We start from the raw sequence: 12,937 nt of genomic DNA, 5'->3' as shown, positions 1-12,937 counted from the left end.
ATCAGATGCCCTCTTCTGACCCCTGAAGGAACAAACTATATGCATATGGTGCTCTTCCATAAAAACACTCATACACAGAAAAATAAACAAATCTTAAATAGAACATTGAAGATGGGCATTGGTGGTAAGGGCAGCAAATACCAAATACAAAGAATTTCACATAAAGAACAAACAGGGGGAAAAATTAAGGAATAGTTATAGTTGAAAAGAATTGAAAACAAAATAAAGCAGTGATGTGCACTGGGCTATTCTTTGCCAAGAATGATTACACTAGCTGGGTGGTGGTGGCGCACACCTTTAATCCCAGCACTCAGGAGGCAGAGCCAGGTAGATCTCTGTGAGTTTGAGGCCAGCCTGGTCTACAGAGTGAGATCTAGGACAGGCACCAAAGCTACACAGAGAAACCCTGTCTCAAAAAAAAAAAAAAAAAAAAAAAAGAATGATTACACTGCCATCTCTAGCATTATGTAAAACAGAACATGCTATGGGATGTCTTTCTGTATGCTGTGAATATGTGTTGCTCCCATTGGTCAATGAATAAAGCTGCATTGGCCTATGGCAGGGCAGGATGGAGCCAGGTGGGAGATCCAAGAGAGACAGAGAAAAGAAAGGTGGAGTCAGGGAGATGCTGTGAGCTGCCACCAGGAGAAGAAAGATGTCAGAGAACAAGTTACACCACAAAGAAACATGGCAAAACATAGATTAATAGGAATGGATTGAGTTAAGTTATAAGAGCTAGCTAGCAAGAAGTCTGAGCCATGGGCCCTACAGGTTGTAATTAATATAAGCCTCTGTGTGTTTACTTGGGACTGAGCCACTGCAGGACCTGGAGGGACAGAGAAAAACTTCCACCAACAAGAACATGACCAGGACAAGCCAGAATACAGCATGGAGGCAGGAGGGTCACATGGTTAAGGTTATCCTTAATGAGTTCCAAGACAACCTGGGCTATGTGAAATCATGTTGAAAAAAAAAAAATAGAAAGCAAGCAAGCAGGAACTATCAAGGTCATGGGGTGTGAGCAAGGTCACAGTTTCAAATTGCTAAGTATAGTATACATTGGTTCTGTTCTTTCATAGAGCAATTTAATGGTGAATACAAAAGCTATAAAAATATCCATAGCAGACGCTCTAAGTGCCTTTCCCATTTACCCTCTGCTTTCACTTCTAAATTCAAAGGTTATTTTCCTTTTGAACATTTTTGTTCCATAGAACAAGCTCAGATTACAGATCCTGGGCATGCTCAGAGTGCCAGGGAGCTAATACGTTCTAGAAGCTTTTTTCAAACTATGACAACTGGGCAGTTGACAAATAACACATCAAGTTCTTTGACTTATGGCTTGGAAAGCTCTGTACTGACTGTCTCCCCGGGCTCGTCAGTGGGAGGTTGGTTTAATTGCCCACATGGTAAACAGTTGCAGATAAACCCTGTTGGTTTCCTTTCTTTCCTTCTCTTCCTTCCCTACTCTCTAGTGATTCCTGGAATCACCTCCCTATCAAACACTTGGGCTCACCTCAGATCACCATCTCAGGATTTCCTGCTTAGAAAACTTCAGGGACGGGTTGAGGATTTAGCTCAGTGGTAGAGCACTTGCCTAGAAAGCACAAGGCCCTGGGTTCAGTCCTCAGCTCTGGCAAAAAAAAAAAAAACAAAAAAACAAAAAAAAAAAAAAAACCAAACAAACAAACAAAAAAACTGCAGGGAGTGAACAGTGTTACCTTTCCTCAAACAATTCTAGTTTTAACTATTTGTTTATAAAATTCTTTGAAAGGAAAAAGAGCCAGTGTGGTGGTATGGGTCTGTAATTCCAGCTACTTTGAGAGCTGAGGGCAAGATATCCCTTCCTTCCTTCCTTCCTTCCTTCCTTCCTTCCTTCCTTCCTTCCTTCCTTCCTTTCTTCCTTCCTTCTTTCCTTTCTTTTTTCCAGACAGGGTTTCTCTGTGTAGCCCTGGCTATCCTGGAACTCACTCTGTAGACCAGGCTGGCCTCGAACTCACAGAGATCTTCCTGCCTCTGCCTCCTGAGTGCTGGGATTACAGGCGTGCGCCACCACTGCCCGGCTGCAAGCCCCTATTTCAAAATAAAAATTAAAGGGGTCTGTAGCTCATCAATAGAGAATAAGGCCTTGGGTTCAGTTCCAGTATTGGGGCAAAAAAGAGGGAGGAGATATGTCCAAAAAAGATATTACAACATTTTCCTATAATAGGGAATTTGAAATAATTGAAACCAGGGGTAGTGGTGCATGTCTTTAATCCCAGCACTCAGGAGGCAGAGGCAGGCAGATCTCTGTGAGTTCGAGGCCAGAGGTCTACATGATGAGTTCCAGGACAGCCAGGACTACATAAAGAAACCCTGTACCCACAAACAAATGCATAAATAAGAAATACTTGAAATGCTCAAAAAAGATTCCCCCAGTCACTCCTTCCGTCTCATTAATTTCTGCATCTGCTGCCTTCTGAGAATTCTTGTTACTCCACGTACTAACTGGAATGCTGTACAGTGGTCTAAAGAAGGACAGACAGGAAGACAGCAAGCCCTAAACCAGAGCAGCAGCAGAGAAAGACAATGCAGAGCACAGAAGGGAGATTTCTTGGAAGGCAAGAGTCACCAGAACCAAGTGACCCACTAGCTTCAGGAGATAGAGGGCAGAGATGTGTTGACAAGAATTTCCTGGTTTGGGTGTGTGTGAATGAGTGATGTCATTAACTGGAACACAATTCAGAAGAAGCAGGTTTTAAAGAAAGGTATTTAATTCAGATTTGGATGAACTGAGTTTAAGAAGATTCAATGGACTGTTTTAATATTACATGGCTTTCATGGGTCCTCACACTACTTGAGAATAAGCCAGGGTCCCTAGGACCTCTGTCTGAAGATGATTTCCTCATTCAAAAAGAGGCAAAAAGCTAACTACACAAAACATAAAGAATACTTTGTCTATTACCTAACAGGATTTCTCTTTTTTGATGTGTGTGTGTGTGTGTGTGTGTGTGTGTGTGTGTGTGTGTGTGTGTTTTCTAGATTCAGGGCCTGTGTGTGCATGCTGGGCAAACCTACACTAAACAATACCCCTCGATCCCCCTTCCAAAGTACTGGGGATTGAACCCAGGCCATCTATGTGCTGTGTACGTACTCTATCTCCTAGCCCATAGGATTTCTTCAAGCCTCATTCTAGGAGTCACACATCCAGGAATCCTGCCAGAAGTCTTCTGTGGACATTGCTCTCTCCTCTCAAGTTGCTGTCGTCATAAATCCCTGTCCCATTCTCCCTCGTCCCATATGTGTGTGTGTGTGTGTGTGTGTGTGTGTGTGTGTGTGTGTGTTTTCTTTTTGTTTTGTTTTGTTTTGTTTTTTTGAGATATGGTTTCTCTGTGTACTTTTGGAGCCTATCCTGGAACTCTATAGCCCAGGCTGGCCTCCAACTCATAGAGATCTGCCTGGCTCCACATGTGCCACCACTGCCTGGCACCATACTTGTCTCTGTAAGAAATGGATCCAGGGGTCTCAAGAAAATGACCGCACCATTCAAAGCATTTCTGCCAGGTTAAAAAAAAAAAATCAGACTTTTGCAGAAGGGTGTGTGTGTGTCGTCTTAATCAAGCAAGCACACCCAGGGGCCCACTGTGTTTTGATGCCTAATGCAAAAGGGTCCTGTGTCTCACCGGTCAGAGCTCAGCCTTCAAGTCTGTTGTGACTGGCTGTCACCGAGCAGTGTGGAGAAATGAAACAAGCACATATTTTGATTTCCAGAAGTGCTGACCTTAGGGGAATTTCAATTTCTGCCAAGTGGCTTCTTTACCATTTAATTTCTGTATGGAATGTTGTGTTTTTAACCCTTTGGTAGAAGACACAGTGCACTCTGCTTGCATTGCTCACATCTGACCATGTTTCTGCCTCTGTTCATCTTCCTCTGCCTTCTCACTGTGTTCCTTTGACTGGTCACACAACTCCAAGTCCCCTTCAGACTCTGCCATCTCAAGGGCACGCACACTACACCTGACCTCTCTGAAGAGGGAGAGTTGGTGTAATCGTGGGAATGGGTGTGACGTATTGATGTCTGGACTGGTCCACCTGCTTGAAATTCTGTGCCAACGTGGGCAAGTGGGGGAAAGGGCAGAAGAGCACAGCACAGGACAGCCCCAAAGGCACAGTGTGTTGTCTTACTCCAGTGTGGCGGCTCCACTGAGAATCCTTTTAAGGTTCTGAGACGCTTGAGCCGCATTTTGCCCACGACCCATAGTTGGTCCCTTCTCTTTGTAGGACTTGTCATTTGTTTCCTGCTATTACAAAACACCCGACAAGCAGCAAATGTCAGGGAGAAAAGGTTTGTTTGGGCTCGCAGTTTAAGGTCCCAGACCATCATGGAGAGGTCACGTGGCAGGATTTTGAGGCAGCTGGTCACATCACATTTGCAGTCAGGACACAGAGCGGCAAAGGCTTGTGCTCAGCTAGCTTTCTCCTTTTTATGCAGTTCAGGACGCAGTCCAGGGACGGGTGCTACCACTTTTAGTGTGAGTCTTCCATTCTCTATGATCCTAGTCAGACAATCCCCCACAGGTATGAGCAGAGTCTCAGAACGTGCTTCGAGGTCCTGTCAAGCTGACAATCAACCATCACAGTCGGTTCATCTGGCCAGGCATGGCAGTGCACTCCTGGAATGCCAGCACTGGGAGGCAGTGGCGTGAGGGGTGAGATGAAGCCCAGCCTGGGTTACATTCACAAGACTGTCGCCATCAATAAGAAAGTCGTCCAGGGCTGGGCGGTGGTGGCGCACGCATGTAATCCCAGCACTCGGGAGGTAGAGGCAGGTGGATTTCTGTGAGTTCGAGGCCAGCCTGGTCTACAAAGCGAGTTCCAGGACAGGCTCCAAAGCTACAGAGAGAAACCCTGTCTTGAAAAATCAAAAAAAAAAAAAAAAAAAAAGAAAGTCTTCCATTTTAACGAACTATTGGCTAGTATGTCATTCAGTATGCTTTGTGCTTCACATAACATGGACCCTGAATGAAAACTGGCTCCGATGAGATGGAAATGTATCAGGTCACATTACAGGGGTAGTCGCTGTTCTAACTAACCTAGTGGTTCTTCTGGTGCTGGTTCTCTGGAAATCCCTTGGCTGTGGCCTTCTCCAATGCCTTCCTTTATTCTCCCAAGTGGATCATAGCCTCCTCCTCTAGGAGAGTTTAGACTCTAAAACTTTAAACTAACTTCCTCTAAACTTTAGAGGAAGAAGGAAGACACCAGTGAGTGTATCTGCCACACCACACAAGATTTTATAGATGTGGTTCAATTCCAGGCTTTGAGATGGGGAGACAAGCCTGTTGAGTCCACAAGGGTCCTCAAAAAAACTGAAGAGAGAGGTAAAAGGTCCAACTCAAAAAGGCAGGAACAGAGATCAGAGTGATGTGGTTACTGGAACTTTCTCCCACTATGGCAAAATGCTGGAGACCATCAGCCTAAGGAGCAAAGGTCTGTTTTGGTTCATGATTTCAGAGACTGTTCCAGGTCACCTGGTTTGGCTACTGTGCCATGGGAACACATGTAGAGAAGGTCCGTTTCCTTCATGGTGGCTAGAAAGGAATGCACAAAGAAAGAGGAAGGGACTAGGGCCTGGGTGTCCCTCCGAAGATACCTTCTTGAGTTCATGGTCTTTAAAACATTAAAAACCACCTTGGCACGGTGGCACACACCTTTAGTCCCAGCACTCAGGAGGCAGAGGCAGGTGGATCTTCATGAGTTTGAGGCTAGTCTGGCCTACATAGCGAGTTCCAAGACAGCCAGGGCTACATATGGAGACTCTGTCTCAGAAACAAAAGAAAGCAACAACAAAACCATCTCGGATGTGTCTACATAATAGCAACTGTGGTTGTTCCGTGTTCCTGCCCTCATGCTGGGGTGAGACATTAACTCAGACAGTTTCAATTTGCATTCCCTGGTGACTAACAGCACTGAGGGTCATTTGTATACTGGCCAGTGGATGTCCTCCTCACAAAATTCCCACTCAAATCTCTTGTCCATTTTTGCATTTTGTCTTCTTTTTTGTATTTACTTGTAGGAATTCTTTCTACATTTTGGACATGATTCCTGTTTTAGGTGTGTTCATTGTAAAACTTCCTCCTCTATGGCTTGCCATTTCCTTTTAAAAATGATAAACTTAGGCCAGGGAGATGGCTCAGCAGGCAAGGGTGTTTGCTGCCAAGCTTAGAGATCTGAGTTTGATGCCCAGAGCCCACATGGTGGGCAGAAAGAACTGCCTTACAAAAGCTATGTTTGCCATTCACTACATATAAACACCCCCACACATACAAATATAAACAAACACAAAAATTTTAAATGATAAACTCTTGTACTTATATAGGACTATATATACATTTAAAAATTATTCTTTCCTCATTTTTTTTAAAAGGCAGACAGAGTAGAAGATATTAGCTCCATTTTATAGCATATGTGAAAACATTGCTTCCATCTTTAATATAAGACAGATCTGAGGTATGAACTCTAGGCTTCTACATCCATAACTGTGTTTCCATGCCTTTGTGATACAGCATTTTGAAGTACTCTAATTTTACAATGCTTTACAATGTAAGAGTAACATGTATTACATCTATTCTCGGCAGGTTAATGCTAGAGCCAACCAACTTCATTAATTGCCATACAACCAGAAAACATTTTTTTTTTTTTTTTTTTTTTTGTGAGCTGAGGATGGAACCCAGGGCCTTGTGCTTGCTAGGCAAGCGCTCTACCACTGAGCTAAATCCCCAACCCCAGAAAACATTATTATACTCTAATTTTGAAACTATATTGGAGAGCCCCATGAGCCAAAACTGAAGCAGGGCTGATCTGCCCAGGCTGGCCTGAAACTTGCCACATAGCCAAGGATGACTTTGAACTCTACCTCCTAAGTGCTAGGATGATGTGTGGACCACCATGCCAGGCAAACACACTTTAAAGTATAACTGAATCTGTCATAGTCTCACCTATTGTATCAATGACAGGATGGGGCGGCCAAGTGAAGGGAGCTGAGGGAAGGCTTATGTAGGAGTAGTCACTGAGGGGAAATACAAGTGCATCAACTCATTTCCTTCAAGATTAACACCCCCAGAGCCCTGTTGCTGGCTGACTACATCATTGCCAGCAGGCCAGAGAAAAAACTTCTGGAGTCCAGGATATTCAAGAAGAGGCCCACACATGCTAATGGCCTGGGACCTACTTGGGTGCTAATTTCACCCATGCTGAACCAACAAAATGGCCCACCCTTTCCTAATCTAGGTTTTTAAAAAAAGGGCTGATGACCAGAGAAACCCAAAAGTTCCATCTGGAAGCCTGGAGGTGGAAAGGGTTGTGGGCATTTCCTGCAGTAATAGATCACACAAGACGCAACACAGTCTCCCACTGTGTTTCTTATTAGGAAACAAGTTGTCTTGAAGGGGGAAGCTCCTTTGGTAAACTTTGGTCTTTCAAAGAACATGGAACCAGAGACAAGGGCTAATGAGCATCTGATAGCGCTACATAAGACATGTAGGTCTCTGAGGGGAAGGGCTTCTGGACCCTCTAAAAGCACAAGCAAAATTTGAGGATATGTCTTCCTAGGAAAAGGTCTTTTCTTTCTCAAGTCCTAAGCCATAGAAAAGAACTTAAGTCAGTTGCAGAGTAGGATACAAAAGCAACCAGACACAATTGGAACCAGACAGGTCTGAGCACTCAGAGACATCATCGAAAAGCTAAGACATGGATTTACAGCAGAAGCCGACGTGCTTTCGTGCTCTTCTTTCTAACTGTACCTCAGGTCTTTGTAAAAACAAGGCTCCAGGGATGTCGGGGTTCAGTATGGCTCTTGGCTTGGTCCACAGCTGCGTGAGCTCTGGGGAGCCTTATGTACATGGTTTTGTCATCTATTTGTGAACATTAAGCCCTGAGAGAGAAGATATAACAAAGCAGGACTCTTTCCTTTAGAGCATGTTCTGATTTCAGAGGAGGAAGTCAACATGGAAAACAATTGAATATTTCCCTGGAACTAGAGTGTTACAGAGTGGCCTGTCACGATCAGAACCTACTGTCTTTCTATTGACCCCTCCCTTCAAGTTTGGGCTGCTAAGCCAGAAAGGAATCTCTAAAAGAACTCGGTAACAGCTCCACACACCATATGCTACTACAATGTATTGTGCTTTCAGGTTTCTGGGTCTAGTGCAACATCTAGACCAAGCTGGTTGGTGTAGTCACCTCCACAGCCAGGTGATCACACCTCTGTGAGGAAATGCAGTGTTTTCCGGGTAGCAACAGCCTACCATCAGAGGAGGGAAGAACCATGCATCTCCTGGAAATCTGGCACCAGCAGGCAATCTCATGGATGAGGTCTCCTGAGCAAGCATTGCCACATCTCCCTGGTTTCTCTGTCACTATGTCCTGTGTTGAACAGATGGTCTTTTTGACCTTGTCATGGTATCAGTACCTGGACAGACCAGCTGCAGAATGCCTCAGATCACATAGGCTTCACTACAACACATTTTTAGGCTTTGGAGAGGAGCGACTTTGGCACAGACAGGTTCTTCAGGTAGAGTTCCACAGCAGTCTCTAGAGAGTAAAGGTACTCACTGATCCTGTGGGTGGAACCCCAAAGGCCACAGGGTGCTTAGCTGGCATTTCCAAAGCAGAGAGGGCACTGCTACTTGTCTGCAGCACAGCAGACTCTGAGAGCTGGTTCCCAGGTGCTCATACCTAACCCTTCTCTTTCATCCATTCTGTCTCTGCCGGAACTGTCTGCTTTGCATGTTGAGCTGATGCTTGGCAAGCCTTCTTCCATTTTCAGATTCTCCAGAGCTGAAGGGATCCTTCCTCTGCCCTTGCTCCGATCCACTGTCCTGCCTGTGCTGCCTCCATGAGTTTTTGTCAAAGCCATGTTGGCTCAGCAATCTCTGATTTTGTTTTCTTTACTTTTTCTTTTAGTTATTTGAGTGAGACAGGGTCTCATGAGGCCCAGGGTAGCTTTGAACTCCCCACGAAGCAGAGGATGACCTCAAATGCCTGATCTTCCTACCTCCACTGGATCTACCAGAAATGATGATGCACCTCTATAAATTATAGGATTGGGGAGTTGGAAGCAAGAGGATTGGGAGTTCAAGGCCAGTCTTGGCTATATGGCAAATTCTAGACCCAACCTGGGCTACGTGAGCCCCTACCTCTAATAAATAAAAACAAAATAGGGCTGGAGGGATAGCTCAGCCGTTAAAGGCTAGGCTCACAACCAAAAACAAAATATCTCATTTTACAGTTTATTTATTTTTGGGACAGTGTCTCACTCTGTAGCTCAGGATGACCTAGAACTTACTATATAGCCCAGGCTGATCCCAGATGCATGGCAATCTTTCTACCTCAGCCTTCTGAGTACTTCTGAGTACCAGCTTTATAGGCATAAGCCATCACACCTGCCTCGATGTTAAATTTAAGAGTTGTATGAGTTGTTTTATTATGATGATGATTATGAGGATGACACAGAATGTCAGTATGTGTCTAATTAGAACAGAGCAACCACTCCATCATTTTGGTTTGTTTGTGGTGCTGGGGATGGAATATAGGATCCTGAACATGCTAGGCACATTATATACCACTAAACTACAATCTCAGTCCCAACCCACAATCAACTGAAAAAAAAATTAGTGTAAAGAATAATTAAGTACAGTGAGTTGGAATGGTGCAGATTTACTAGTAAAAAGTTTAGAGAACTCGGGACTGGAGAGATGACTCGGCAGCTAAAGAGCACTAGCTGCTCTTCCAGAGGACCTGGGGTTCAATTCCCAGCACCCACATGGCAGCTCACTCTAGTTGCAGGGGATCTGACACCCTCACACAGACATACATGCAAGAAAAACACCAATGCACATAAAATGAAAAAAAATATGTATTTTTTTTTTTTTTTTCCGAGACAGGGTTTCTCTGTAGCTTTGGAGGCTGTCCTGGAACTTGCTCTGAAAACCAGGCTGGCCTCCAACTCACAGAGATCCACCTGCCTCTGCCTCCTGAGTGCTGGGATTACAGGCGTGTGCCACCACCGCCCGTCGAAAATAAATTATTAAAAAAATGTTTGGAGAACTCCAAAGGATGTGGGGATACATAGAGGGAGGAGGGCACAGAGTTCTAGGAAGAACACTCCCTCCGCCCCTCACTTCTGGCTCTAGCGAGGCTGATACCCAGCCCTCTTTGGGGAAGACACTGCCTCTGGTTCACTAAAGGGCGGCTGAGCCCTAGTGGTACTACACTTGCTGAAAACTGTGCAGGCTGCTGTCAGAACAAATCAAGACCTTGGTGGTCTAAGGAAACAGCACTTGAGCTAGGATGGTAGCTCGTATGTGTAGCTCTGGTATCCAAGCCAGCCTAGGCCATGTGAAACTTTTGTTTCAAAAACAGAATAGCCGGGGCTACCAAGTGAGTTTCAGGAAAGGCGTAAAGCTACACAGGGAAACCCTGTCTCGAAAAACCAAAACCAACCAACCAAACAAAAACAAAAACCCAAAACCAAACAAAACCTCTCAGTAGTTTATTCTCTTACCAATGTAGAAACCAGAAATCCACGACCAGGGGTCAACAGGCTGTGCTTCCTCCAGAGCGTCTAACAGGGAATTCTTTCTCATTCCTCCGCCTGCTGGGGCTCTGGATGTCCTTGTGGCTAGTAACCTAGTTATTTGCCTCCATCTTCATACAGCCTCCTTTTCTCTTAATTCTCTCTCTCCTGCAGTGGAGTATTATTGTCAGGTGTGTCACTTTTGTTCATGTTGCATTTGTTGAACTCTGTGAAGCTGTGTGACTGTGCCTGTCTCAAACACCTGATGGTCTAATAAAGAACTGACAGCCAATGTCAGGGCAGGAGAGAGAGATAGGCGGGGCTGGCAGGCAGAGGGGATATATAGAGGGAGAAATCTGGGAGGGGACGGGAGGAAGATCTAGGAAGAGAGAGGAGGAGGAGGACTCCAGGGGCCAGCCACCCAGCTACACAGCCAGCCATGGAGTAAGAAACAAAGAAAGGTATTTAGGAATAGAAAAGGAAAAGCACAGAGACAAAAGGTAGACAGGATAAGTTAAGGAATGCTAGTTAGAAACAAGCCAAACTAAGGCCAGGCATTCACAGTTAAGAATAAGCCTCCATGTGTGATTTATTTGGGAGCTGGGTGGTGGGGTCCCCCCCAAGAGTAAAAACTTCCAACAGTGCTCTCCCTTTCTCTCCCCCTTTTCCTTTCCTTCTCTCTCCTCTCTCTGCCATTCTCTTGGGAGGACACTTGTCCTTGGATTTAATGCTCCTCTGATAATCCAAGATGATCTCATCTTAAACCACTTACTTTAATTACATCTGCGAAAAACCATTTTCCCCCCATGGAAGGCCACATTTACAGATTCTAGGAAGGCCTCTTTGCAAAGGCCACCATTCCACCTGCGGGAGCTCTTGCCAATCATCTTCCTAAGGTGGAAACTGTTCAGGGGAAATGTCTCACTGAAGACATCCCGCTGCAAACCCCCCTAGGGAATCAGTGCTGGGATGGGGTTAGGTGGTGGGGACTGCTGGCTCCTACTGAGACCCTCCTGGTACCGGAGCCTGCTGAGCAAGCACGAAAGAACCCCCAAATGGGTTTTAGTGCAGCAGTGTTTCAGCACTGCCCTCTCTTGACAAAGGTTAAAAGGCACCATTGGGCAAAGGGTCCACAACATCCTCCCAGAGAGGGCTTTTCAAAAGGAAACTGCATGTGCCAGGCAAAGGCAGCATACGACTTCAAACCCAGCACTCAGGAGGCAGGGGTAGGAGGATCTCTTGTGAGTTGAGGCCAGCCTCGTCTACGTAGCAAGTTCCAAGTTAGCCAGCACTACATAGTTAAGGCTTGTGTCAATAAATACATAAATGAGAGAGAGAGAGAGAGAGAGAGAGAGAGAGAGAGAGAAAGAGAGAAAGAGAGAGAAAGAGAGAAAGAGAAAGAAAGAGAAAGAAAGAGAAAGAAAAGAGAAGGAAAACCTTGGAACAATGTTAAAAAAATATAGGCAGCTCACTCAGACATTATGACAAATGAATAATAATTCATTTGAGGGACTACTATATATCTCTATAGTTGAGCTAGGGAGTATTTCAATGATATTGTAAGATAGGGTTTCATATAGCTAAAGCTTGCCTTTAATTTCCAATCCTCATGCCTGGGTGCTGGGATTGCAATCACAGGCCTCTTACCTAGCTGATTGAAAGATTTTTGTCTGGTTACACTTTTGTAAAGATTCATCATGTGTGTGAATGTTCTGCTATATGGATGCATAGCTGGTGCTTGAGGTCAGAAGACAGTGTCAGATCCCCTAGAACGGGAGCTCTAGAAGGTTTTGAGCCACCACATAGGTGCTGGTAACTCAACTTGGGTCTTCTGCAAGAGTAACAAGTACTCTTAACTGCTCAGCCAACTCTCCACACCCTGGAAAAAAAATTTTTTTTTCAAAACTGTAATGTATTTGGTCTTTATTCTTTTATTTATTTCAAGACAGGGGTTCTCTGTGTAACCCTGGCTCTCCTGGAACTCACTCTGCAGCCCAGGGTAGCCTTGAACTCAGAGCTTCACCTGCCTCTGCTTCCTTGGTGCTAGGATTAAAGGTGTGGGCCATCATCCCCATAGGGCTTTGTATTTGTATTTGTTGGGGTTTTTTGTTTTGTTTTGTTTTCCTCCGAGACAGGGTTCTCTGTAGCTTTGGAGCCCTGGAACTTGCTCTGTAGACCAGGCAAACTCACAGAGCTCCGTCTGTCTCTGCCTGAAGAGTGCTGGGATTAAAGGCAAGTGTCACCACCACCACCAGGCGTGGGGTCTTGTATTTGTAAAGTTTTTTTTTTTTTTTTTTTTTGAGTCAGTGCTTGATGCTGCATAGGTATTATTTTTGTTCTGTTTGAGACAGGGTCTCATTTTGTAGCTCCGGTTGTCCTACAACTCCC

This window comes from Onychomys torridus, chromosome 13 (genome assembly GCF_903995425.1).
Source record: "Onychomys torridus chromosome 13, mOncTor1.1, whole genome shotgun sequence".
Lineage (NCBI taxonomy): Eukaryota > Metazoa > Chordata > Mammalia > Rodentia > Cricetidae > Onychomys > Onychomys torridus.
This window is presented reverse-complemented; position numbering follows the sequence as displayed.